The sequence below is a fragment of the Hyperolius riggenbachi genome, chromosome 10, assembly GCF_040937935.1.
Source record: "Hyperolius riggenbachi isolate aHypRig1 chromosome 10, aHypRig1.pri, whole genome shotgun sequence".
Taxonomy (NCBI): Eukaryota; Metazoa; Chordata; class Amphibia; order Anura; family Hyperoliidae; genus Hyperolius; species Hyperolius riggenbachi.
Window position 1 is genome coordinate 77095228 of NC_090655.1, and position 25844 is coordinate 77121071.

Sequence of the window (25844 nt, forward strand, 5' to 3'; positions counted from 1 at the left end):
TCGCAAAAGGCAAATCACAATCGCCTATGGAGTGTGATTGCATTTTTACCAAGCAATTGTGACTCCATGTTGCAGTGATTGTGTTTTTTGAGTCTCATTCCAGAGAATGAGAATGGAATTCTAAGTGCCACTGCAATGTTGCACGCAGTGCACCTTTGCGATATAAGCACACCGCAGGCACTGCAAGGATTTACCACAGTGCTTTGCTGAATACCGGCTATCAGCAAAAAGCAGAAGCGCTCCCCACCAAAAGCACACCAAGTGTGAACTGGCCCTTGAGAGAATTTAATTGGTGATTACAATTTGTTGCAACCTGCAGTGTAGAACTCAGGGGCATATTTAAAATGATTTAAATATACCCCCAAGTTCTAATTATGGCCTCCTCCAACCCACAGCCATACCAATCCTCACCAAAAAGTTACAAAGCATAGAAGCGCAAACAAAACAAAAAAGATACAGGCCGACAATCGTAATTCTGGAAAATACCGATTGCACTAGCAAAAACCCGGCAATGCAATTTACATGTTCATCGCCGTGCTGTTTTTTGAATCGTAACGTGCCTAATACAAAAGGGCCCTAATTAGTTGATCTCCCTCTAAGATGGTTTATTATATTCTTTTTTGGCAGAGTACTTTGGCTAATCCAATTGGCTAAAAGTAAATCACATTTTGGCCAATAGGATTGTAAGCCGGCCCGCCATGGCAAGGTAGACTCTTAGGGCGGGTTGGGGGGAAGGGAGTGAGTGAGGTATAGGGGATGGTAGTTTTGAAGAGGGATAACGGGGATAGTTGGTCATTATGGGTACCACTCTTACACCCTCAATAGTAAAGTCTAGACACACGTCGACCACCAGATAAATAATTGGGATCCAGTTGGTCCCCCTTAGGCCTAGTTCAACACTGGGATCGCAAAAGGCAAATCACAATCGCCTATGGGGTGTGATTGCATTTTTACCAAGCAATTGTGGCTCCATGTTGCAGTGATTGCGTTTTTTGAGTCTCATTCCAGAGAATGAGAATGGAATTCTAAGTGCCACTGCAATGTTGCACGCAGTGCACCTTTGCGATATAAGCACACCGCAGGCACTGCAAGGATTTACCACAGTGCTTTGCTGAATACCGGCTATCAGCAAGGAGCAGAAATGCTCCCCACCAAAAGCACACCAAGTGTGAACTGGCCCTTGAGAGAATTTGATTGGTGATTACAATTTGTTGCAACCTGCAGTGTAGAACTCAGGGGCATATTTAAAATGATTTAAATATACCTCCAAGTTCTAATTGTGGCCTCCTCCTCCCCACCGCCATACCAATCCTCACCAAAAAGTTACAAAGCATAGAAGCGCAAACAAAACAAAAAAGATGCAGGCCGTCAATTGTAATTCTGGAAAATACCAATTGCACTAGCAAAAACCCGGCAATGCAATTTACATGTTCATCGCCGTGCTGTTGCTATTGGCAAAATGGGCACGATACAATTTTTGAAACGTAACGTGCCTAATACAAAAGGGCCCTAATTAGTTGATCTCCCTCTAAGATGGTTTATTATATTCTTTTTTGGCAGAGTACTTTGGCTAATCCAATTGGCTAAAAGTAAATCACATTTTCGCCAATAGGCTTGTAAGCCGGCCCACCATGGCAAGGTAGACTCTTAGGGCGGGTGTGGGTAAGGGAGTGAGTGAGGTATAGGGGATGGTAGTTTTGAAGAGGGATAAGGGGGATAGTTGGTCATTATGGGTACCACTCTTACACCCTCAATAGTAAAGTCTAGACACACGACGACCACTTGATAAATAATTGGGATCCAGTTGGTCCCCCTTAGGCCTAGTTCAACACTGGGATCGCAAAAGGCAAATCACAATCGCCTATGGAGTGTGATTGCATTTTTACCAAGCAATTGTGGCTCCATGTTGCAGTGATTGCGTTTTTTGAGTCTCATTCCAGAGAATGAGAATGGAATTCTAAGTGCCACCGCAATGTTGTACGCAGTGCACCTTTGCGATATAAGCACACCGCAGGCACTGCAAGGATTTACCACAGTGCTTTGCTGAATACCGGCTATCAGCAAGGAGCAGAAACGCTCCCCACCAAAAGCACACCAAGTGTGAACTGGCCCTTGAGAGAATTTGATTGGTGATTACAATTTGTTGCAACCTGCAGTGTAGAACTCAGGGGCATATTTAAAATGATTTGAATATACCCCCAAGTTCTAATTATGGCCTCCTACACCCCACAGCCATACCAATCCTCACCAAAAAGTTACAAAGCATAGAAGCGAAAAAAAAAATGCAGGCCGACAATCGGAATTCTGGAAAATACCAATTGCACTAGCAAATACCCTGCAATGCAATTTACATGTTCATCGCCGTGCTGTTGCTATTGGCAAAATGGGCTCGATACAATTTTTGAATCATAACGTGCCTAATACAAAAGGGCCCTAATTAGTTGATCTCCCTCTAAGATGGTTTATTATATTTTTTTTTTGCCAGAGTACTTTGGCTAATCGAATTGGCTAAAAGTAAATCACATTTTGGCCAATAGGATTGTAAGCCGGCCCGCCATGGCAAGGTAGACTCTTAGGGCGGGTTGGGGGGAAGGGAGTGAGTGAGGTATAGGGGATGGCATTTTTGAAGAGGGATAAGGGGGATAGGTGGTGATCATGGGTACCACTCTTACACCCTCATCATGGCAAGGTAGACTCTTACGGTGGAATGGGGGAAGGGAGTGAGTGAGGTATAGGGGATGGTAGTTTTGAAGAGGGATAAGGGGAATAGTTGGTCATTATGGGTACCACTCTTACACCCTCAATAGTAAAGTCTAGACACACGACGACCACCTGATAAATAATTGGGATCCAGTTGGTCCCCCTTAGGCCTAGTTCAACACTGGGATCGCAAAAGGCAAATCACAATCGCCTATGGAGTGTGATTGCATTTTTACCAAGCAATTGTGGCTCCATGTTGCAGTGATTGCGTTTTTTGAGTCTCATTCCAGAGAATGAGAATGGAATTCTAAGGGTCACCGCAATGTTGCACGCAGTGCACCTTTGCGATATAAGCACACCGCAGGCACTGCTAGGATTTACCACAGTGCTTTGCTGAATACCGGCTATCAGCAAGGAGCAGAAACGCTCCCCACCAAAAGCACACCAAGTGTGAACTGGCCCTTGCGAGAATTTGATTGGTGATTACAATTTGTTGCAACCTGCAATGTAGAACTCAGGGGCATATTTAAAATGATTTAAATATACCCCCAAGTTCTAATTATGGCCTCCTCCTCCCCACAGCCATACCAATCCTCACCAAAAAGTTACAAAGCATAGAAGCGAAAAAAAAATGCAGGCCGACAATCGTAATTCTGGAAAATACCAATTGCACTAGCAAAAACCCGGCAATGCAATTTACATGTTCATCGCCGTGCTGTTGCTATTGGCAAAATGGGCACACAATACAATTTTTTAATCATAACGCGCCTAATACAAAAAAGCCCTAATTAGTTGATCTCCCTCTAAGATGGTTTATTATATTCTTTTTTGGCAGAGTACTTTGGCTAATCCAATTGGCTAAAAGTAAATCACATTTTGGCCAATAGGATTGTAAGCCGGTACCCCATGGCAAGGTAGACTCTTAGGGTGGGTTGGGGGAAGGGAGTGAGTGAGGTATAGGGATGGCATTTTTGAAAAGGGATAAGGGGGATAGGTGGTGATCATGGGTACCACTCTTACACCCTCACCATGGCAAGGTAGACTCTTACGATGGGTGTGGGGAAGGGAGTGAGTGAGGTATAGGGGATGGTAGTTTTGAAGAGGGATAAGGGGGATAGTTGGTCATCATGGGTACCACTCTTACACCCTCAAGTGTAAAGTCTAGACACACGTCGACCACCTGATAAATAATTGGGATCCAGTTGGTCCCCCTTAGGCCTAGTTCAACACTGGGATCGCAAAAGGCAAATCATAATCGCCTATGGAGTGTGATTGCATTTTTACCAAGCAATTGTGACTCCATGTTGCAGTGATTGTGTTTTTTGAGTCTCATTCCAGAGAATGAGAATGGAATTCTAAGTGCCACTGCAATGTTGCACGCAGTGCACCTTTGCGATATAAGCACACCGCAGGCACTGCAAGGATTTACCACAGTGCTTTGCTGAATACTGGCTATCAGCAAAAAGCAGAAGCGCTCCCCACCAAAAGCACACCAAGTGTGAACTGGCCCTTGAGAGAATTTAATTGGTGATTACAATTTGTTGCAACCTGCAGTGTAGAACTCAGGGGCATATTTAAAATGATTTAAATATACCCCCAAGTTCTAATTATGGCCTCCTCCTCCCCACAGCCATACCAATCCTCACCAAAAAGTTACAAAGCATAGAAGCGCAAAAAAAACAAAAAAGATGCAGGTCGACAATTGTAATTCTGGAAAATACCGATTGCACTAGCAAAAACCCGGCAATGCAATTTACATGTTCATCGCCGTGCTGTTTTTTGAATCGTAACGTGCCTAATACAAAAGGGCCCTAATTAGTTGATCTCCCTCTAAGATGGTTTATTATATTCTTTTTTGGCAGAGTACTTTGGCTAATCCAATTGGCTAAAAGTAAATCACATTTTGGCCAATAGGATTGTAAGCCGGCCCGCCATGGCAAGGTAGACTCTTAGGGCGGGTTGGGGGGAAGGGAGTGAGTGAGGTATAGGGGATGGCATTTTTGAAGAGGGATAAGGGGATAGGTGGTGATCATGGGTACCACTCTTACACCCTCACCATGGCAAGGTAGACTCTTACGGTGGAATGGGGGAAGGGAGTGAGTGAGGTATAGGGGATGGTAGTTTTGAAGAGGGATAAGGGGGATAGTCTAGACACACGACGACCACCTGATAAATAAATGGGATCCAGTTGGTCCCCCTTAGGCCTAGTTCAACACTGGGATCGCAAAAGGCAAATCACAATCGCCTATGGAGTGTGATTGCATTTTTACCAAGCAATTGTGGCTCCATGTTGCAGTGATTGCGTTTTTTGAGTCTCATTCCAGAGAATGAGAATGGAATTCTAAGTGCCACCGCAATGTTGTACGCAGTGCACCTTTGCGATATAAGCACACCGCAGGCACTGCAAGGATTTACCACAGTGCTTTGCTGAATACCGGCTATCAGCAAAGAGCAGAAACGCTCCCCACCAAAAGCACACCAAGTGTGAACTGGCCCTTGAGAGAATTTGATTGGTGATTACAATTTGTTGCAACCTGCAGTGTAGAACTCAGGTGCATATTTAAAATGATTTAAATATACCCCTAAGTTCTAATTATGGCCTCCTACTCCCCACAGCCATACCAATATTCACCAAAAAGTTACAAAGCATAGAAGCGGAAAAAAAAAATGCAGGCCGACAATCGGAATTCTGGAAAATACCAATTGCACTAGCAAAAACCCAGCAATGCAATTTACATGTTCATCGCCGTGCTGTTGCTATTGGCAAAATTGGCACTATACAATTTTTGAATCGTAACGTGCCTAATACAAAAGGGCCCTAATTAGTTGATCTCCCTCTAAGATGGTTTATTATATTCTTTTTTGGCAGAGTACTTTGGCTAATCCAATTGGCTAAAAGTAAATCACATTTTGGCCAATAGGATTGTAAGCCGGCCCACCATGGCAAGGTAGACTCTTAGGGCGGGTTGGGAGAAGGGAGTGAGTGAGGTTTAGGGGATGGCAGTTTTGAAGAGGAATAAGGGGGATAGGTGGTGATCATGGGTACCACTCTTACACCCTTACCATGGCAAGGTAGACTCTTATGGCGGGATGGGGAAGGGAGTGAGTGAGGTTTAGGGGATGGTAGTTTTGAAGAGGGATAAGGGGGATAGTTGGTCATCATGGGTACCACTCTTACACCCTCAAGTGTAAAGTCTAGACACACGACAACCACCTGATAAATAATTGGGATCTAGTTGGTCCCCCTTAGGCCTGGTTTAACACTGGGATCGCAAAAGGCAAATCACAATCGCCTATGGAGTGTGATTGCATTCTTACCAAGCAATTGTGGCTCCATGTTGCAGTGATTGCGTTTTTTGAGTCTCATTCCAGAGAATGAGAATGGAATTCTAAGTGCCACCGCAATGTTGCACGCAGTGCACCTTTGCGATATAAGCACACCGCAGGCACTGCAAGGATTTACTACAGTGCTTTGCTGAATACCGGCTATCAGCAAAGAGCAGAAACGCTCCCCACCAAAAGCACACCAAGTGTGAACTGGCCCTTGAGAGAATTTGATTGGTAATTACAATTTGTTGCAACCTGCAGTGTAGAACTCAGGGGCATATTTAAAATGATTTAAATATACCCCCAAGTTCTAATTATGGCCTCCTCCTCCCCACAGCCATACCAATCCTCACCAAAAAGTTACAAAGCATAGAAGCGCAAACAAAACAAAAAAGATGCAGGCCGACAATTGTAATTCTGGAAACTACCGATTGCACTAGCAAAAACCCGGCAATGCAATTTACATGTTCATCGCCGTGCTGTTGCTATTGGCAAAATGGGCACGATACAATTTTTGAATCGTAACGTGTCTAATACAAAAGGGCCCTAATTAGTTGATCTCCCTCTAAGATGGTTTATTATATTCTTTTTTGGCAGAGTACTTTGGCTAATCCAATTGGCTAAAAGTAAATCACATTTTGGCCAATAGGATTGTAAGCCGGTACCCCATGGCAAGGTAGACTCTTAGGGTGGGTTGGGGGAAGGGAGTGAGTGAGGTATAGGGATGGCATTTTTGAAAAGGGATAAGGGGTATAGGTGGTGATCATGGGTACCACTCTTACACCCTCACCATGGCAAGGTAGACTCTTACGATGGGTGTGGGGAAGGGAGTGAGTGAGGTATAGGGGATGGTAGTTTTGAAGAGGGATAAGGGGGATAGTTGGTCATCATGGGTACCACTCTTACACCCTCAAGTGTAAAGTCTAGACACACGTCGACCACCTGATAAATAATTGGGATCCAGTTGGTCCCCCTTAGGCCTAGTTCAACACTGGGATCGCAAAAGGCAAATCATAATCGCCTATGGAGTGTGATTGCATTTTTACCAAGCAATTGTGACTCCATGTTGCAGTGATTGTGTTTTTTGAGTCTCATTCCAGAGAATGAGAATGGAATTCTAAGTGCCACTGCAATGTTGCACGCAGTGCACCTTTGCGATATAAGCACACCGCAGGCACTGCAAGGATTTACCACAGTGCTTTGCTGAATACTGGCTATCAGCAAAAAGCAGAAGCGCTCCCCACCAAAAGCACACCAAGTGTGAACTGGCCCTTGAGAGAATTTAATTGGTGATTACAATTTGTTGCAACCTGCAGTGTAGAACTCAGGGGCATATTTAAAATGATTTAAATATACCCCCAAGTTCTAATTATGGCCTCCTCCTCCCCACAGCCATACCAATCCTCACCAAAAAGTTACAAAGCATAGAAGCGCAAAAAAAACAAAAAAGATGCAGGTCGACAATTGTAATTCTGGAAAATACCGATTGCACTAGCAAAAACCCGGCAATGCAATTTACATGTTCATCGCCGTGCTGTTTTTTGAATCGTAACGTGCCTAATACAAAAGGGCCCTAATTAGTTGATCTCCCTCTAAGATGGTTTATTATATTCTTTTTTGGCAGAGTACTTTGGCTAATCCAATTGGCTAAAAGTAAATCACATTTTGGCCAATAGGATTGTAAGCCGGCCCGCCATGGCAAGGTAGACTCTTAGGGCGGGTTGGGGGGAAGGGAGTGAGTGAGGTATAGGGGATGGCATTTTTGAAGAGGGATAAGGGGATAGGTGGTGATCATGGGTACCACTCTTACACCCTCACCATGGCAAGGTAGACTCTTACGGTGGAATGGGGGAAGGGAGTGAGTGAGGTATAGGGGATGGTAGTTTTGAAGAGGGATAAGGGGGATAGTCTAGACACACGACGACCACCTGATAAATAAATGGGATCCAGTTGGTCCCCCTTAGGCCTAGTTCAACACTGGGATCGCAAAAGGCAAATCACAATCGCCTATGGAGTGTGATTGCATTTTTACCAAGCAATTGTGGCTCCATGTTGCAGTGATTGCGTTTTTTGAGTCTCATTCCAGAGAATGAGAATGGAATTCTAAGTGCCACCGCAATGTTGTACGCAGTGCACCTTTGCGATATAAGCACACCGCAGGCACTGCAAGGATTTACCACAGTGCTTTGCTGAATACCGGCTATCAGCAAAGAGCAGAAACGCTCCCCACCAAAAGCACACCAAGTGTGAACTGGCCCTTGAGAGAATTTGATTGGTGATTACAATTTGTTGCAACCTGCAGTGTAGAACTCAGGTGCATATTTAAAATGATTTAAATATACCCCTAAGTTCTAATTATGGCCTCCTACTCCCCACAGCCATACCAATATTCACCAAAAAGTTACAAAGCATAGAAGCGGAAAAAAAAAATGCAGGCCGACAATCGGAATTCTGGAAAATACCAATTGCACTAGCAAAAACCCAGCAATGCAATTTACATGTTCATCGCCGTGCTGTTGCTATTGGCAAAATTGGCACTATACAATTTTTGAATCGTAACGTGCCTAATACAAAAGGGCCCTAATTAGTTGATCTCCCTCTAAGATGGTTTATTATATTCTTTTTTGGCAGAGTACTTTGGCTAATCCAATTGGCTAAAAGTAAATCACATTTTGGCCAATAGGATTGTAAGCCGGCCCACCATGGCAAGGTAGACTCTTAGGGCGGGTTGGGGGAAGGGAGTGAGTGAGGTTTAGGGGATGGCAGTTTTGAAGAGGAATAAGGGGGATAGGTGGTGATCATGGGTACCACTCTTACACCCTTACCATGGCAAGGTAGACTCTTATGGCGGGATGGGGAAGGGAGTGAGTGAGGTTTAGGGGATGGTAGTTTTGAAGAGGGATAAGGGGGATAGTTGGTCATCATGGGTACCACTCTTACACCCTCAAGTGTAAAGTCTAGACACACGACAACCACCTGATAAATAATTGGGATCTAGTTGGTCCCCCTTAGGCCTGGTTTAACACTGGGATCGCAAAAGGCAAATCACAATCGCCTATGGAGTGTGATTGCATTCTTACCAAGCAATTGTGGCTCCATGTTGCAGTGATTGCGTTTTTTGAGTCTCATTCCAGAGAATGAGAATGGAATTCTAAGTGCCACCGCAATGTTGCACGCAGTGCACCTTTGCGATATAAGCACACCGCAGGCACTGCAAGGATTTACTACAGTGCTTTGCTGAATACCGGCTATCAGCAAAGAGCAGAAACGCTCCCCACCAAAAGCACACCAAGTGTGAACTGGCCCTTGAGAGAATTTGATTGGTAATTACAATTTGTTGCAACCTGCAGTGTAGAACTCAGGGGCATATTTAAAATGATTTAAATATACCCCCAAGTTCTAATTATGGCCTCCTCCTCCCCACAGCCATACCAATCCTCACCAAAAAGTTACAAAGCATAGAAGCGCAAACAAAACAAAAAAGATGCAGGCCGACAATTGTAATTCTGGAAACTACCGATTGCACTAGCAAAAACCCGGCAATGCAATTTACATGTTCATCGCCGTGCTGTTGCTATTGGCAAAATGGGCACGATACAATTTTTGAATCGTAACGTGCCTAATACAAAAGGGCCCTTATTAGTTGATCTCCCTCTAAGATGGTTTATTATATTCTTTTTTGGCAGAGTACTTTGGCTAATCCAATTGGCTAAAAGTAAATCACATTTTGGCCAATAGGATTGTAAGCCGGCCCACCATGGCAAGGTAGACTCTTAGGGCGGGTTGGGGGAAGGGAGTGAGTGAGGTATAGGGGATGGCATTTTTGAAGAGGGATAAGGGGGATAGGTGGTGATCATGGGTACCACTCTCACACCCACACCATGGCAAGGTAGACTCTTACGGTGGGTGTGGGGAAGGGAGTGAGTGAGGTATAGGGGATGGTAGTTTTGAAGAGGGATAAGGGGGATAGTTGGTCATCATGGGTACCACCCTTACACCCTCAAGTGTAAAGTCTAGATGCACCACAACCACCTGATAAATAATTGGGATCCAGTTGGTCCCACTTAGGCCTGGTTTAACACTGGGATCGCAAAAGGCAAATCACAATCGCCTATGGAGTGTGATTGCATTCTTACCAAGCAATTGTGGCTCCATGTTGCAGTGATTGCGTTTTTTGAGTCTCATTCCAGAGAATGAGAATGGAATTCTAAGTGCCACCGCAATGTTGCACGCAGTGCACCTTTGCGATATAAGCACACCGCAGGCACTGCAAGGATTTAATACAGTGCTTTGCTGAATACCGGCTATCAGCAAAGAGCAGAAACGCTCCCCACCAAAAGCACACCAAGTGTGAACTGGCCCTTGCGAGAATTTGATTGGTGATTACAATTTGTTGCAACCTGCAGTGTAGAACTCAGGGGCATATTTAAAATGATTTAAATATACCCCCAAGTTCTAATTATGGCCTCCTCCTCCCCACAGCCATACCAATCCTCACCAAAAAGTTACAAAGCATAGAAGCGCAAACAAAACAAAAAAGATGCAGGCCGACAATTGTAATTCTGGAAAATACCAATTGCACTAGCAAAAACCCGGCAATGCAATTTACATGTTCATCGCCGTGCTGTTGCTATTGGCAAAATGGGCACGATACAATTTTTGAATCGTAACGTGTCTAATACAAAAGGGCCCTAATTAGTTGATCTCCCTCTAAGATGGTTTATTATATTCTTTTTTGGCAGAGTACTTTGGCTAATCCAATTGGCTAAAAGTAAATCACATTTTCGCCAATAGGATTGTAAGCCGGCCCACCATGGGCGGGTAGACTCTTAGGGCGGGTTGGGGGAAGGGAGTGAGTGAGGTATAGGGGATGGTAGTTTTGAAGAGGGATGAGGGGGATAGTTGGTCATTATGGGTACCACTCTTACACCCTCAATAGTAAAGTCTAGACACACGACGACCACCTGATAAATAAATGGGATCCAGTTGGTCCCCCTTAGGCCTAGTTCAACACTGGGATCGCAAAAGGCAAATCACAATCGCCTATGGAGTGTGATTGCATTTTTACCAAGCAATTGTGGCTCCATGTTGCAGTGATTGCGTTTTTTGAGTCTCATTCCAGAGAATGAGAATGGAATTCTAAATGCCACCGCAATGTTGTACGCAGTGCACCTTTGCGATATAAGCACACCTCAGGCACTGCAAGGATTTACCACAGTGCTTTGCTGAATACCAGCTATCAGCAAGGAGCAGAAACGCTCCCCACCAAAAGCACACCAAGTGTGAACTGGCCCTTGAGAGAATTTGATTGGTGAGTACAATTTGTTGCAACCTGCAGTGTAGAACCCAGGGGCATATTTAAGATGATTTAAATATACCCCAAGTTCTAATTATGGCCTCCTCCTCCCCACAGCCTTACCAATCCTCACCAAAAAGTTGCAAAGCATAGAAGCGAAAAAAAAAATGCAGTCCGACTATCAGAATTCTGGAAAATACCAATTGCACTAGCAAAAACCCGGCAATGCAATTTACATGTTCATCGCCGTGCTGTTGCTATTCGCAAAATGGGCACGATACAATTTTTGAATCATAACGTGCCTAATACAAAAGGGCCCTAATTAGTTGATCTCCCTCTAAGATGGTTTATTATATTTTTTTTTGCCAGAGTACTTTGGCTAATCCAATTGGCTAAAAGTAAATCACATTTTGGCCAATAGGATTGTAAGCCGGCCCGCCATGGCAAGGTAGACTCTTAGGGCGGGTTGGGGGGAAGGGAGTGAGTGAGGTATAGGGGATGGCATTTTTGAAGAGGGATAAGGGGGATAGGTGGTGATCATGGGTACCACTCTTACACCCTCACCATGGCAAGGTAGACTCTTACGGTGGAATGGGGGAAGGGAGTGAGTGAGGTATAGGGGATGGTAGTTTTGAAGAGGGATAAGGGGGATAGTTGGTCATCATGGGTACCACTCTTACACCCTCAAGTGTAAAGTCTAGACACACGACAACCACCTGATAAATAATTGGGATCCAGTTGGTCCCCCTTAGGCCTGGTATAACACTGGGATCGCAAAAGGCAAATCACAATCGCCTATGGAGTGTGATTGCATTCTTACCAAGCAATTGTGGCTCTATGTTGCAGTGATTACGTTTTTTGAGTCTCATTCCAGAGAATGAGAATGGAATTCTAAGTGCCACCGCATTGTTGCACGCAGTGCACCTTTGCGATATAAGCACACCGCAGGCACTGCAAGGATTTACCACAGTGCTTTGCTGAATACCGGCTATCAGCAAAGAGCAGAAACGCTCCCCACCAAAAGCACACCAAGTGTGAACTGACCCTTGAGAGAATTTGATTGGTAATTACAATTTGTTGCAACCTGCAGTGTAGAACTCAGGGGCATATTTAAAATGATTTAAATATACCCCCATTAATTAATTATGGCCTCCTCCTCCCCACAGCCATACCAATCCTCACCAAAAAGTTACAAAGCATAGAAGCGCAAACAAAACAAAAAAGATGCAGGCCGACAATTGTAATTCTGGAAAATACCAATTGCACTAGCAAAAACCCGGCAATGCAATTTACATGTTCATCGCCGTGCTGTTGCTATTGGCAAAATGGGCACGATACAATTTTTGAATCATAACGTGCCTAATACAAAAGGGCCCTAATTAGTTGATCTCCCTCTTAGATGGTTTATTATATTTTTTTTTGCCAGAGTACTTTGGCTAATCCAATTGGCTAAAAGTAAATCACATTTTGGCCAATAGGATTGTAAGCCGGCCCGCCATGGCAAGGTAGACTCTTAGGGCGGGTTGGGGGGAAGGGAGTGAAAGAGGTATAGGGGATGGCATTTTTGAAGAGGGATAAGGGGGATAGGTGGTGATCATGGGTACCACACTTACACCCTCACCATGGCAAGGTAGACTCTTACGGTGGGTGTGGGGAAGGGAGTGAGTGAGGTATAGGGGATGGTAGTTTTGAAGAAGGATAAGGGGGATAGTTGGTCATCATGGGTACCACTCTTACACCCTCAAGTGTAAAGTCTAGACACACGACAACCACCTGATAAATAATTGGGATCCAGTTGGTCCCCCTTAGGCCTGGTTTAACACTGGGATCGCAAAAGGCAAATCACAATCGCCTATGGAGTGTGATTGCATTCTTACCAAGCAATTGTGGCTCCATGTTGCAGTGATTGCGTTTTTTGAGTCTCATTCCAGAGAATGAGAATGGAATTCTAAGTGCCCCCACAATGTTGCACGCAGTGCACCTTTGCGATATAAGCACACTGCAGGCACTGCAAGGATTTACCACAGTGCTTTGCTGAATACCGGCTATCAGCAAAGAGCAGAAACGCTCCCCACCAAAAGCACACCAAGTGTGAACTGGCCCTTGAGAGAATTTGATTGGTAATTACAATTTGTAGTAACCTGCAGTGTAGAACTCAGGGGCATATTTAAAATGATTTAAATATACCCCCAAGTTCTAATTATGGCCTCCTCCTCCCCACAGCCATACCAATCCTCACCAAAAAGTTACAAAGCATAGAAGCGCAAACAAAACAAAAAAGATGCAGGCCGACAATTGTAATTCTGGAAAATACCAATTGCACTAGCAAAAACCCAACAATGCAATTTACATGTTCATCGCCGTGCTGTTGCTATTGGCAAAATGGGCACGATACAATTTTTGAATCGTAACATGCCTAATACAAAAGGGCCCTAATTAGTTGATCTCCCTCTAAGATGGTTTATTATATTCTTTTTTGGCAGAGTACTTTGGCTAATCCAATTGGCTAAAAGTAAATCACATTTTGGCCAATAGGATTGTAAGCCGGCCCACCATGGCAAGGTAGACTCTTAGGGCGGGTTGGGGGAAGGGAGTGAGTGAGGTATAGGGGATGGCATTTTTAAAAAGGGATAAGGGGGATAGGTGGTGATCATGGGTACCATTCTTACACTCTCACCATGGCAAGGTAGACTCTTACGGTGGGTGTGGGGAAGGGAGTGAGTGAGGTATAGGGGATGGTAGTTTTGAAGAAGGATAAGGGGGATAGTTGGTCATCATGGGTACCACCCTTACACCCTCAACTGTAAAGTCTAGACACACGACAACCACCTGATAAATAATTGGGATCCAGTTGGTCCCCCATAGGCCTGGTTTAACACTGGGATCGCAAAAGGCAAATCACAATCGCCTATGGAGTGTGATTGCATTCTTACCAAGCAATTGAGTCTCCATGTTGCAGTGATTGCGTTTTTTGAGTCTCATTCCAGAGAATGAGAATGGAATTCTAAGTGCCCCCGCAATGTTGCACGCAGTGCACCTTTGCGATATAAGCACACCGCAGGCACTGCAAGGATTTACCACAGTGCTTTGCTGAATACTGGCTATCAGCAAAGAGCAGAAACGCTCCCCACCAAAAGCACACCAAGTGTGAACTGGCCCTTGAGAGAATTTGATTGGTAATTACAATTTGTAGCAACCTGCAGTGTAGAACTCAGGGGCATATTTAAAATGATTTAAATATACCCCCAAGTTCTAATTATGGCCTCCTCCTCCCCACAGCCATACCAATCCTCACCAAAAAGTTACAAAGCATAGAAGCGCAAACAAAACAAAAAAGATGCAGGCCGATAATTGTAATTCTGGAAAATACCAATTGCACTAGCAAAAACCCAACAATGCAATTTACATGTTCATCGCCGTGCTGTTGCTATTGGCAAAATGGGCACGATACAATTTTTGAATCGTAACGTGCCTAATACAAAAGGGCCCTAATTAGTTGATCTCCCTCTAAGATGGTTTATTATATTCTTTTTTGGCAGAGTACTTTGGCTAATCCAATTGGCTAAAAGTAAATCACATTTTCGCCAATAGGATTGTAAGCCGGCCCACCATGGGCAGGTAGACTCTTAGGGCGGGTTGGGGGAAGGGAGTGAGTGAGGTATAGGGGATGGTAGTTTTGAAGAGGGATGAGGGGGATAGTTGGTCATTATGGGTACCACTCTTACACCCTCAATAGTAAAGTCTAGACACACGACGACCACCTGATAAATAAATGGGATCCAGTTGGTCCCCCTTAGGCCTAGTTCAACACTGGGATCGCAAAAGGCAAATCACAATCGCCTATGGAGTGTGATTGCATTTTTACCAAGCAATTGTGGTTCCATGTTGCAGTGATTGCGTTTTTTGAGTCTCATTCCAGAGAATGAGAATGGAATTCTAAGTGCCACCGCAATGTTGTACGCAGTGCACCTTTGCGATATAAGCACACCTCAGGCACTGCAAGGATTTACCACAGTGCTTTGCTGAATACCAGCTATCAGCAAGGAGCAGAAACGCTCCCCACCAAAAGCACACCAAGTGTGAACTGGCCCTTGAGAGAATTTGATTGTTGATTACAATTTGTTGCAACCTGCAGTGTAGAACCCAGGGGCATATTTAAAATGATTTAAATATACCCCCAAGTTCTAATTATGGCCTCCTCCTCCCCACAGCCATACCAATCCTCACCAAAAAGTTACAAAGCATAGAAGCGAAAAAAAATGCAGGCCGACAATCGTAATTCTGGAAAATACCAATTGCACTAGCAAAAACCCGGCAATGCAATTTACATGTTCATCGCCGTGCTGTTGCTATTGGCAAAATGGGCACGATACAATTTTTGAATCGTAACGTGTCTAATACAAAAGGGCCCTAATTAGTTGATCTCCCTCTAAGATGGTTTATTATATTCTTTTTTGGCAGAGTACTTTGGCTAATCCAATTGGCTAAAAGTAAATCACATTTTGGCCAATAGGATTGTAAGCCGGCCCACCATGGCAAGGTAGACTCTTAGGGCGGGTTGGGGGAAGGGAGTGAGTGAGGTATAGGGGATGGCTTTTTTGAAAAGGGATAAGGGGGATAGGTGGTGATCATGGGTACCATACTTACACTCTCACCATGGCAAGGTAGACTCTTACGGTGGGTTTGGGGAAGGGAGTGAGTGAGGTATAGGGGATGGCAGTTTTGAAGAAGGATAAGGGGGATAGTTGGTCATCATGGGTACCACTCTTACACCCTCAACTGTAAAGTCTAGACACACGACAACCACCTGATAAATAATTGGGATCCAGTTGGTCCCCCTTAGGCCTGGTTTAACACTGGGATCGCAAAAGGCAAATCACAATCGCCTATGGAGTGTGATTGCATTCTTACCAAGCAATTGTGGCTCCATGTTGCAGTGATTGCGTTTTTTGAGTCTCATTTCAGAGAATGAGAATGGAATTCTAAGTGCCACCGCAATGTTGCACGCAGTGCACCTTTGCGATATAAGCACACCGCAAGCACCGCAAGGATTTACCACAGTGCTTTGCTGAATACCGGCTACCAGCAAAGAGCAGAAATGCTCCCCACCAAAAGCACACCAAGTGTGAACTGGCCCTTGAGAGAATTTGATTGGTGATTACAATTTGTTGCAACCTGCAGTGTAGAACTCAGGGGCATATTTAAAATGATTTAAATATACCCCCAAGTTCTAATTATGGCCTCCTCCTCCCCACAGCCATACCAATCCTCACCAAAAAGTTACAAAGCATAAAAGCGAAAACAAAACAAAAAAAATGCAGGCCGACAATCGTAATTCTGGAAAATACCAATTGCACTAGCAAAAACCCGGCAAGGCAATTTACATGTTCATCGCCGTGCTGTTTCTATTAGCAAAATGGGCACGATACAATTTTTGAATCGTAACGTGCCTAATACAAAAAGGCCCTAATTAGTTGATCTCCCTCCAAGATGGTTTATTATATTCTTTTTTGGCAGAGTACTTTGGCTAATCCAATTGGCTAAAAGTAAATCACATTTTGGCCAATAGGATTGTAAGCCGGCCCACCATAGCAAGGTAGACTCTTACGGTGGGTTGGGGGAAGGGAGTGAGTGAGGTATAGGGGATGGTAGTTTTGAAGAGGGATAAGGGGGATAGTTGGTCATCATGGGTACCACTCTTACACCCTCAAGTGTAAAGTCTAGACACACGTCGACCACCTGATAAATAATTGGGATCCAGTTGGTCCCCCTTAGGCCTGGTTCAACACTGGGATCGCAAAAGGCAAATCACAATCGCCTATGGAGTGTGATTGCATTTTTACCAAGCAAATGTGGCTCCATGTTGCAGTGATTGCGTTTTTTGAGTCTCATTCCAGAGAATGAGAATGGAATTCTAAGTGCCACCGCCATGTTGCCCACAGTGCACCTTTGCGATATAAGCACACCGCCGGCACTGCAAGGATTTACCACATTGCTTTGCTGAATGCCGGCTATCAGCAAAGAGCAGAAACCCTCCCCACCAAAAGCACACCAAGTGTGAACTGGCACTTGAGAGAATTTGATTGGTGGTTACAATTTGTTGCAACCTGCAGTGTAGAATTCAGGGGCATATTTAAAATGATTTAAATATACCCGAAGTTGTACCTATGGCTTCCTCCACCCCACCGCCATACCAATCCTCACCAAAGAGTTACAAAACATAGAAGCGCAAACAAAACAAAAAAGATGCAGGCCGACAATCGTAATTCTGGAAAATACCAATTGCACTAGCAAAAACCCGGCAATGCAATTTACATGTTCATCGCTGTGCTGTTGCTATTGGCAAAATGGGCACAATACAATTTTTGAATGGTAACATGCCTAATACAAAAGGGCCCTAATTAGTTTATCTCCCTCTAAGATGGTTTATTATATTCTTTTTTGGCAGAGTACTTTGGCTAATCCAATTGGCTAAAAGTAAATCACATTTTGGCCAATAGGATTGTAAGCCGGTACCCCATGGCAAGGTAGACTCTTAGGGCGGGTTGGGGGAAGGGAGTGAGTGAGGTATAGGGGATGGCATTTTTGAAGAGGGATAAGGGGGATAGGTGGTGATCATAGGTACCACTCTTACACCCTCACCATGGCAAGGTAGACTCTTACGGTGGGTGTGGGGAAGGGAGTGAGTGAGGTATAGGGGATGGTAGTTTTGAAGAGGGATAAGGGGGATAGTTGGTCATCATGGGTACCACTCTTACACCCTCAATAGTAAAGTCTAGACACACGACGACCACCTGATAAATAATTGGGATCCAGTTGGTCTTCCTTAGGCCTGGTTGAACACTGGGATCGCAAAAGGCAAATCACAATCGCCTATGGAGTGTGATTGCATTTTTACCAAGCAATTGTGGCTCCATGTTGCAGTGATTGCGTTTTTTGAGTCTCATTTCAGAGAATGAGAATGGAATTCTAAGTGCCACCGCAATGTTGCACGCAGTGCACCTTTGCGATATAAGCACACCGCAAGCACCGCAAGGATTTACCACAGTGCTTTGCTGAATACCGGCTACCAGCAAAGAGCAGAAATGCTCCCCACCAAAAGCACACCAAGTGTGAACTGGCCCTTGAGAGAATTTGATTGGTGATTACAATTTGTAGCAACCTGCAGTGTAGAACTCAGGGGCATATTTAAAATGATTTAAATATACCCCCAAGTTCTAATTATGGCCTCCTCCTCCCCACAGCCATACCAATCCTCACCAAAAAGTTACAAAGCATAAAAGCGAAAACAAAACAAAAAAAATGCAGGCCGACAATCGTAATTCTGGAAAATACCAATTGCACTAGCAAAAACCCGGCAAGGCAATTTACATGTTCATCGCCGTGCTGTTGCTATTGGCAAAATGGGCACGATACAATTTTTGAATCGTAACGTGCCTAATACAAAAAGGCCCTAATTAGTTGATCTCCCTCCAAGATGGTTTATTATATTCTTTTTTGGCAGAGTACTTTGGCTAATCCAATTGGCTAAAAGTAAATCACATTTTGGCCAATAGGATTGTAAGCCGGCCCACCATAGCAAGGTAGACTCTTACGGTGGGTTGGGGGAAGGGAGTGAGTGAGGTATAGGGGATGGTAGTTTTGAAGAGGGATAAGGGGGATAGTTGGTCATCATGGGTACCACTCTTACACCCTCAAGTGTAAAGTCTAGACACACGACGACCACCTGATAAATAATTGGGATCCAGTTGGTCCCCCTTAGGCCTGGTTCAACACTGGGATCGCAAAAGGCAAATCACAATCGCCTATGGAGTGTGATTGCATTTTTACCAAGCAAATGTGGCTCCATGTTGCAGTGATTGCGTTTTTTGAGTCTCATTCCAGAGAATGAGAATGGAATTCTAAGTGCCACCGCCATGTTGCCCACAGTGCACCTTTGCGATATAAGCACACCGCCGGCACTGCAAGGATTTACCACATTGCTTTGCTGAATGCCGGCTATCAGCAAAGAGCAGAAACCCTCCCCACCAAAAGCACACCAAGTGTGAACTGGCACTTGAGAGAATTTGATTGGTGGTTACAATTTGTTGCAACCTGCAGTGTAGAATTCAGGGGCATATTTAAAATGATTTAAATATACCCGAAGTTGTACCTATGGCTTCCTCCACCCCACCGCCATACCAATCCTCACCAAAGAGTTACAAAACATAGAAGCGCAAACAAAACAAAAAAGATGCAGGCCGACAATCGTAATTCTGGAAAATACCAATTGCACTAGCAAAAACCCGGCAATGCAATTTACATGTTCATCGCTGTGCTGTTGCTATTGGCAAAATGGGCACAATACAATTTTTGAATGGTAACATGCCTAATACAAAAGGGCCCTAATTAGTTTATCTCCCTCTAAGATGGTTTATTATATTCTTTTTTGGCAGAGTACTTTGGCTAATCCAATTGGCTAAAAGTAAATCACATTTTGGCCAATAGGATTGTAAGCCGGTACCCCATGGCAAGGTAGACTCTTAGGGCGGGTTGGGGGAAGGGAGTGAGTGAGGTATAGGGGATGGCATTTTTGAAGAGGGATAAGGGGGATAGGTGGTGATCATAGGTACCACTCTTACACCCTCACCATGGCAAGGTAGACTCTTACGGTGGGTGTGGGGAAGGGAGTGAGTGAGGTATAGGGGATGGTAGTTTTGAAGAGGGATAAGGGGGATAGTTGGTCATCATGGGTACCACTCTTACACCCTCAATAGTAAAGTCTAGACACACGACGACCACCTGATAAATAATTGGGATCCAGTTGGTCTTCCTTAGGCCTGGTTGAACACTGGGATCGCAAAAGGCAAATCACAATCGCCTATGGAGTGTGATTGCATTTTTACCAAGCAATTGTGGCTCCATGTTGCAGTGATTGCGTTTTTTGAGTCTCATTTCAGAGAATGAGAATGGAATTCTAAGTGCCACCGCAATGTTGCACGCAGTGCACCTTTGCGATATAAGCACACCGCAAGCACCGCAAGGATTTACCACAGTGCTTTGCTGAATACCGGCTACCAGCAAAGAGCAGAAATGCTCCCCACCAAAAGCACACCAAGTGTGAACTGGCCCTTGAGAGAATTTGATTGGTGATTACAATTTGTAGCAACCTGCAGTGTAGAACTCAGGGGCATATTTAAAATGATTTAAATATACCCCCAAGTTCTAATTATGGCCTCCTCCTCCCCACAGCCATACCAATCCTCACCAAAAAGTTACAAAGCATAAAAGCGAAAACAAAACAAAAAAAATGCAGGCCGACAATCGTAATTCTGGAAAATACCAATTGCACTAGCAAAAACCCGGCAAGGCAATTTACATGTTCATCTCCGTGCTGTTGCTATTGGCAAAATGGGCACGATACAATTTTTGAATCGTAACGTGCCTAATACAAAAAGGCCCTAATTAGTTGATCTCCCTCCAAGATGGTTTATTATATTCTTTTTTGGCAGAGTACTTTGGCTAATCCAATTGGCTAAAAGTAAATCACATTTTGGCCAGTAGGATTGTAAGCCGGCCCACCATAGCAAGGTAGACTCTTACGGTGGGTTGGGGGAAGGGAGTGAGTGAGGTATAGGGGATGGTAGTTTTGAAGAGGGATAAGGGGGATAGTTGGTCATCATGGGTACCACTCTTACACCCTCAAGTGTAAAGTCTAGACACACGACGACCACCTGATAAATAATTGGGATCCAGTTGGTCCCCCTTAGGCCTGGTTCAACACTGGGATCGCAAAAGGCAAATCACAATCGCCTATGGAGTGTGATTGCATTTTTACCAAGCAAATGTGGCTCCATGTTGCAGTGATTGCGTTTTTTGAGTCTCATTCCAGAGAATGAGAATGGAATTCTAAGTGCCACCGCCATGTTGCCCACAGTGCACCTTTGCGATATAAGCACACCGCCGGCACTGCAAGGATTTACCACATTGCTTTGCTGAATGCCGGCTATCAGCAAAGAGCAGAAACCCTCCCCACCAAAAGCACACCAAGTGTGAACTGGCACTTGAGAGAATTTGATTGGTGATTACAATTTGTTGCAACCTGCAGTGTAGAATTCAGGGGCATATTTAAAATGATTTAAATATACCAGAAGTTGTACCTATGGCTTCCTCCACCCCACCGCCATACCAATCCTCACCAAAGAGTTACAAAACATAGAAGCGCAAACAAAACAAAAAAGATGCAGGCCGACAATCGTAATTCTGGAAAATACCAATTGCACTAGCAAAAACCCAGCAATGCAATTTACATGTTCATCGCCGTGCTGTTGCTATTGGCAAAATGGGCACAATACAATTTTTGAATGGTAACGTGCCTAATACAAAAGGGCCCTAATTAGTTTATCTCCCTCTAAGATGGTTTATTATATTCTTTTTTGGCAGAGTACTTTGGCTAATCCAATTGGCTAAAAGTAAATCACATTTTGGCCAATAGGATTGTAAGCCGGCCCACCATGGCAAGGTAGACTCTTAGTTCAAGAAGCAGATAATAGTGTGGCACTCCCTGTAATGATACAACTAATATGCGGGAGGAAACAATTGAAGCTGCAAGCCACTCTTCGCCTCCACAAACCCTTCAATGAGATCCGAGGAATGCTGGGACATGTGCTAGCCAAATTTCATGGAAGGAAGAAAACAGCAGAAACATACATAAAGAAGGAGAGGCGTGCACCAATGTCCTCTAAACAAATCTTGCCTTTTAATCCTCCAGATCAAATCCATGCAATAGGGTAAACATCAGTGTCACCGCCACCACAATCAGTATGTATGACATATATCTACGTGTACACTGATGTTTACCCTATTGCATGGATTTGATCTGGAGGATTAAAAGGCAAGATTTGTTTAGAGGACATTGGTGCACGCCTCTGCTTCTTTATGTATGAAGGTAGACTCTTACGGCAGGTTGGGGGAAGGGAGTGAGTGAGGTATAGGGGATGGTAGTTTTGAAGAGGGATAAGGGGGATAGTTGGTCATTATGGGTACCACTCTTACACCCTCAAGTGTAAAGTCTGGAAACACGACGACCACCTGATAAATAATTGGGATCCAGTTGGTCCCCCTTAGGCCTGGTTCAATATTGGGATCGCAAAAGGCAAATCACCATCGCCTATGGAGTGTGATTGCATTCTTACCAAGCAATTGTGGCTCCATGTTGCAGTGATTGCGTTTTTCGAATCTCATCCCAGAGAAGGAGAATATAATTCTAAGTGCCACCGCAATGTTGCACGCAGTGCACCTTTGCGACATATGCACACCGCAGGCACTGCAAGGATTTACCACAGTGCTTTGCTGAATATCTGCTATCAGCAAAGAGCCGAAATGCTCCCCACCAAAAGCACTCCAAGCACCAACAAATTACTGTGCATGGTACAAAGTAAGTAAAAATGAGGGGGGTGTATTGTAATACAGAAAAATGTATATACCAAATATAAACGCACTGGCTCAACATTCAGACTTTGTAGACAAAGTAATTATAGTGACAGATGTTACATGATGAATAAAATGTATAACACATTTCAAGACGCAACATGTTGAGAGAGCCTTGTCCTTGTGAGCTTACAATCTATGGGAATTGGGGGGATGGGGTAGTAAACAACATGTATACCAAGAGGTGATGTGTTTTTAGGTTTCCTAGTGAGGAGCACAACTTGGCCAGAGGCTGATGTGGGAGTGGCCTAAGTTGGAGTGTGTATGCTTGTTGGAAAATGTGTCTATCAAGTGTGATGCTTTTTCAGGACCATATACTAGCACAGAGTAATAATTCATAGCAGCAATTCATAGCTGTTGCATGAAATAACTGGAGAATTGTTGCCACCCTGTCATCCTATAAATTCTACCACCAGATTACTATCAAGTGTGACCATGTTTCAGGGCGGTATACAGTCAAGCTCTGTCAGTCAGTTGTAAATGGTGGTGAGAAATGACTTTTGGGTACCTCTCCCATTTGTAGAGCTGCAGGACTGTCTTACAGGATGTATTCTCTGCAGAATCCGGCACCCGGCCTCCAGTACTGCAGAGTGGCCAGGATCTGCTTTCCTTTCTGTCCTCTTCCCCAATGTGCATCTATACTAGAACAGCAGTGAAAAGCACCACCTGAGAGGGCGCGTGCCAGAGGCTCCCAGCATCCTCTATCTATACCCAGCTGAGTATTGTGAGGTCATCAGGTAATCCTGACCAGGGCAGTTTCTAGGCAAAAATACACCCAGGGCGAGGGTGTGAAAAGTGCACCCCTCCCCCCACGTGGAGCCAGGTATAGGTGTCCGCAGTATAGGTTAGCAAGGTCTAGTTGCACTCAGTATAAGTAGCCAGCTATAGGTCCCCCCAGTATAGGTAGCCAGGCATAGGTGCCCCAGTATAGGTAGCCAGCTATAGGTCCCCACAGTATATAGGTTAGCCAGGTAGGTGCCTCTAGTATAGGTATGCAGTATAGTTGTCCCAGCATAGGTTAGTAGGCAGGTGTCGCCGCTATAGGTTAGACAGGTAGATGCCCCCAGTACAGGTTAGCTATGTGGGTGCCTCCAATAAAGGGTAGCCAGAATAGTTGCCCCCAGTATAGGCTAGCAAGGTAGGTGCCCCAGTATAGGCTAGATAGGTAGGTGCCCACAGTATAGGCTAGATAGGTAGATGCCCCCAATATAGGTTAGATAGGTAGATGCCCCCAATATAGGTTAGATAGGTAGATGCCCCCAATATAGGTTAGATAGGTAGCTGCCCCCAGTAAAGGCTAGATAGGTAGGTGCTCCCAGTACAAATTAGATAGGTAGGTGCGCCCAGTATAGGCTAGATAGGTAGGTGCCCCCAGTATGTTAGATAGGTATCTGCCCCCAATACATGTTAGATAGGTAGGTGCCCCCAGTACAGGCGAGATAGGTAGGTGCCCCCAGTACAGGTTAGATAGGTAGGTGCCCCCAGTATAAGTTAGATAGGTAGGTGCCTCCAGTATAGGTTACATAGGTAGGAGCCCCCAGTACAGATTAGATAGGTAGCTGCCCCCCGTATAGGTTAGATAGGTAGGTATGACAAAAAGGGTAGTCGGGAGCCTCATGTACAACGTTTTAAAAATATTTTTTATTCCAAAAGCATAGTGTGAACAACCCCCCCCCCCCCCCCCATTTAAAACCATAAAAATGGCTGCAGTCCCCATAGAGGATGGTAGGCCTAGCGCTAGATGAATTTGGAGTGCACTCCTATTATTCAAGCAAAAACAACAGTTACCAATAGCGTATATCTTCGGGGCCCCCTTTATGTAAACTCCGGATGCTATTACCGTATATACTCGCATATAAGCCGGCCCGCATATAAGCCGACCCCCCAATTTTACCTGAAAAAAAACAGGGAAAAATGATTGACCCTCATATAAGCCGGGGGTAGGAAATGCTGGATTGGTGCAGGCCGCGTGATCCCCCCAGTGTGTCTCAGTATAGCTAGTATAGTGCCCAGTATAGCTAGTATAGTGCCCAGTATAGCTAGTATAGTGCCCAGTAGAGTGCCCAGTATAGCCAGTATAGTTCCAGTATAGCTAGTATAGTGCCCAGTATAGCTAGTAAAGTGCCCAGTATATCCAGTAAAGTGCCCAGTATAGCTAGTATAGTGCCCAGTATAGCTAGTATAGTGCCCAGTATAGCTAGTATAGTGCCCAGTATAGCTAGCATAGTGCCCAGTATAGCCAGTATAGTGCCCAGTATAGCCAGTATAGTGCCCAGTATAGCCAGTAAAGTGCCCAGTATAGCCAGTATAGTGCCCAGTATAGCCAGTATAGTGCCCCCCCGCCCGCTCCCTCCGCGGCCGCCGCTGCTATTATCTGTTCAGCCAGCGGCCGCTTCCTCTAATCCGGTTTCCCCTCTCCATCATGCGTATAAGTGTATTTGCTGTGACGAGGCAGGAGAGAGCGCGGCTTCCTGTAGCAGCGATGTGTATAGCCGTTACCAGGGGAACCGCTCTTTCCTGCCTCGTCACAGCAGCAGCGCCGGGTGCGTTGCTGTGATACACTTATACGCATGATGGAGAGGGGAACCCGGATTAGAGGAAGCGGCCGCTGGCTGAACAGGTAATAGCAGCAGCGGCGGCCGCGGAGGGAGGGAGCCCCCCCGGCCCTCAGACCACCACCCACCACCCAAGACTCGCATACAAGCCAACCCCCCAACTTTTGGCCCCCTTTTTGGGGGTCAAAAATTCAGCTTGTATGCGAGTATATACGGTAATACTTGTGATGTCCTCTATAGGTATCCGGGTCATGTGCCATATGTCATGGATAGCATATGATGAATACACTTCAGCCTCTTACTTTAGCTCCCCTTTTTATATGCAGAACATACCCAGCAATTTTTCTAAGCAGACCGGCTCTTGCCGGGACTCACCTGTCCGTTTGTACAAGCGTATTAAGCTATAATGGCGGGTACTTCTGGCATTAGCAACGTCCATATGCCAGGTTCCCTTGCGTGCCACTCGTCTGCCACCATCCGTTTATGTGCACTGGCTA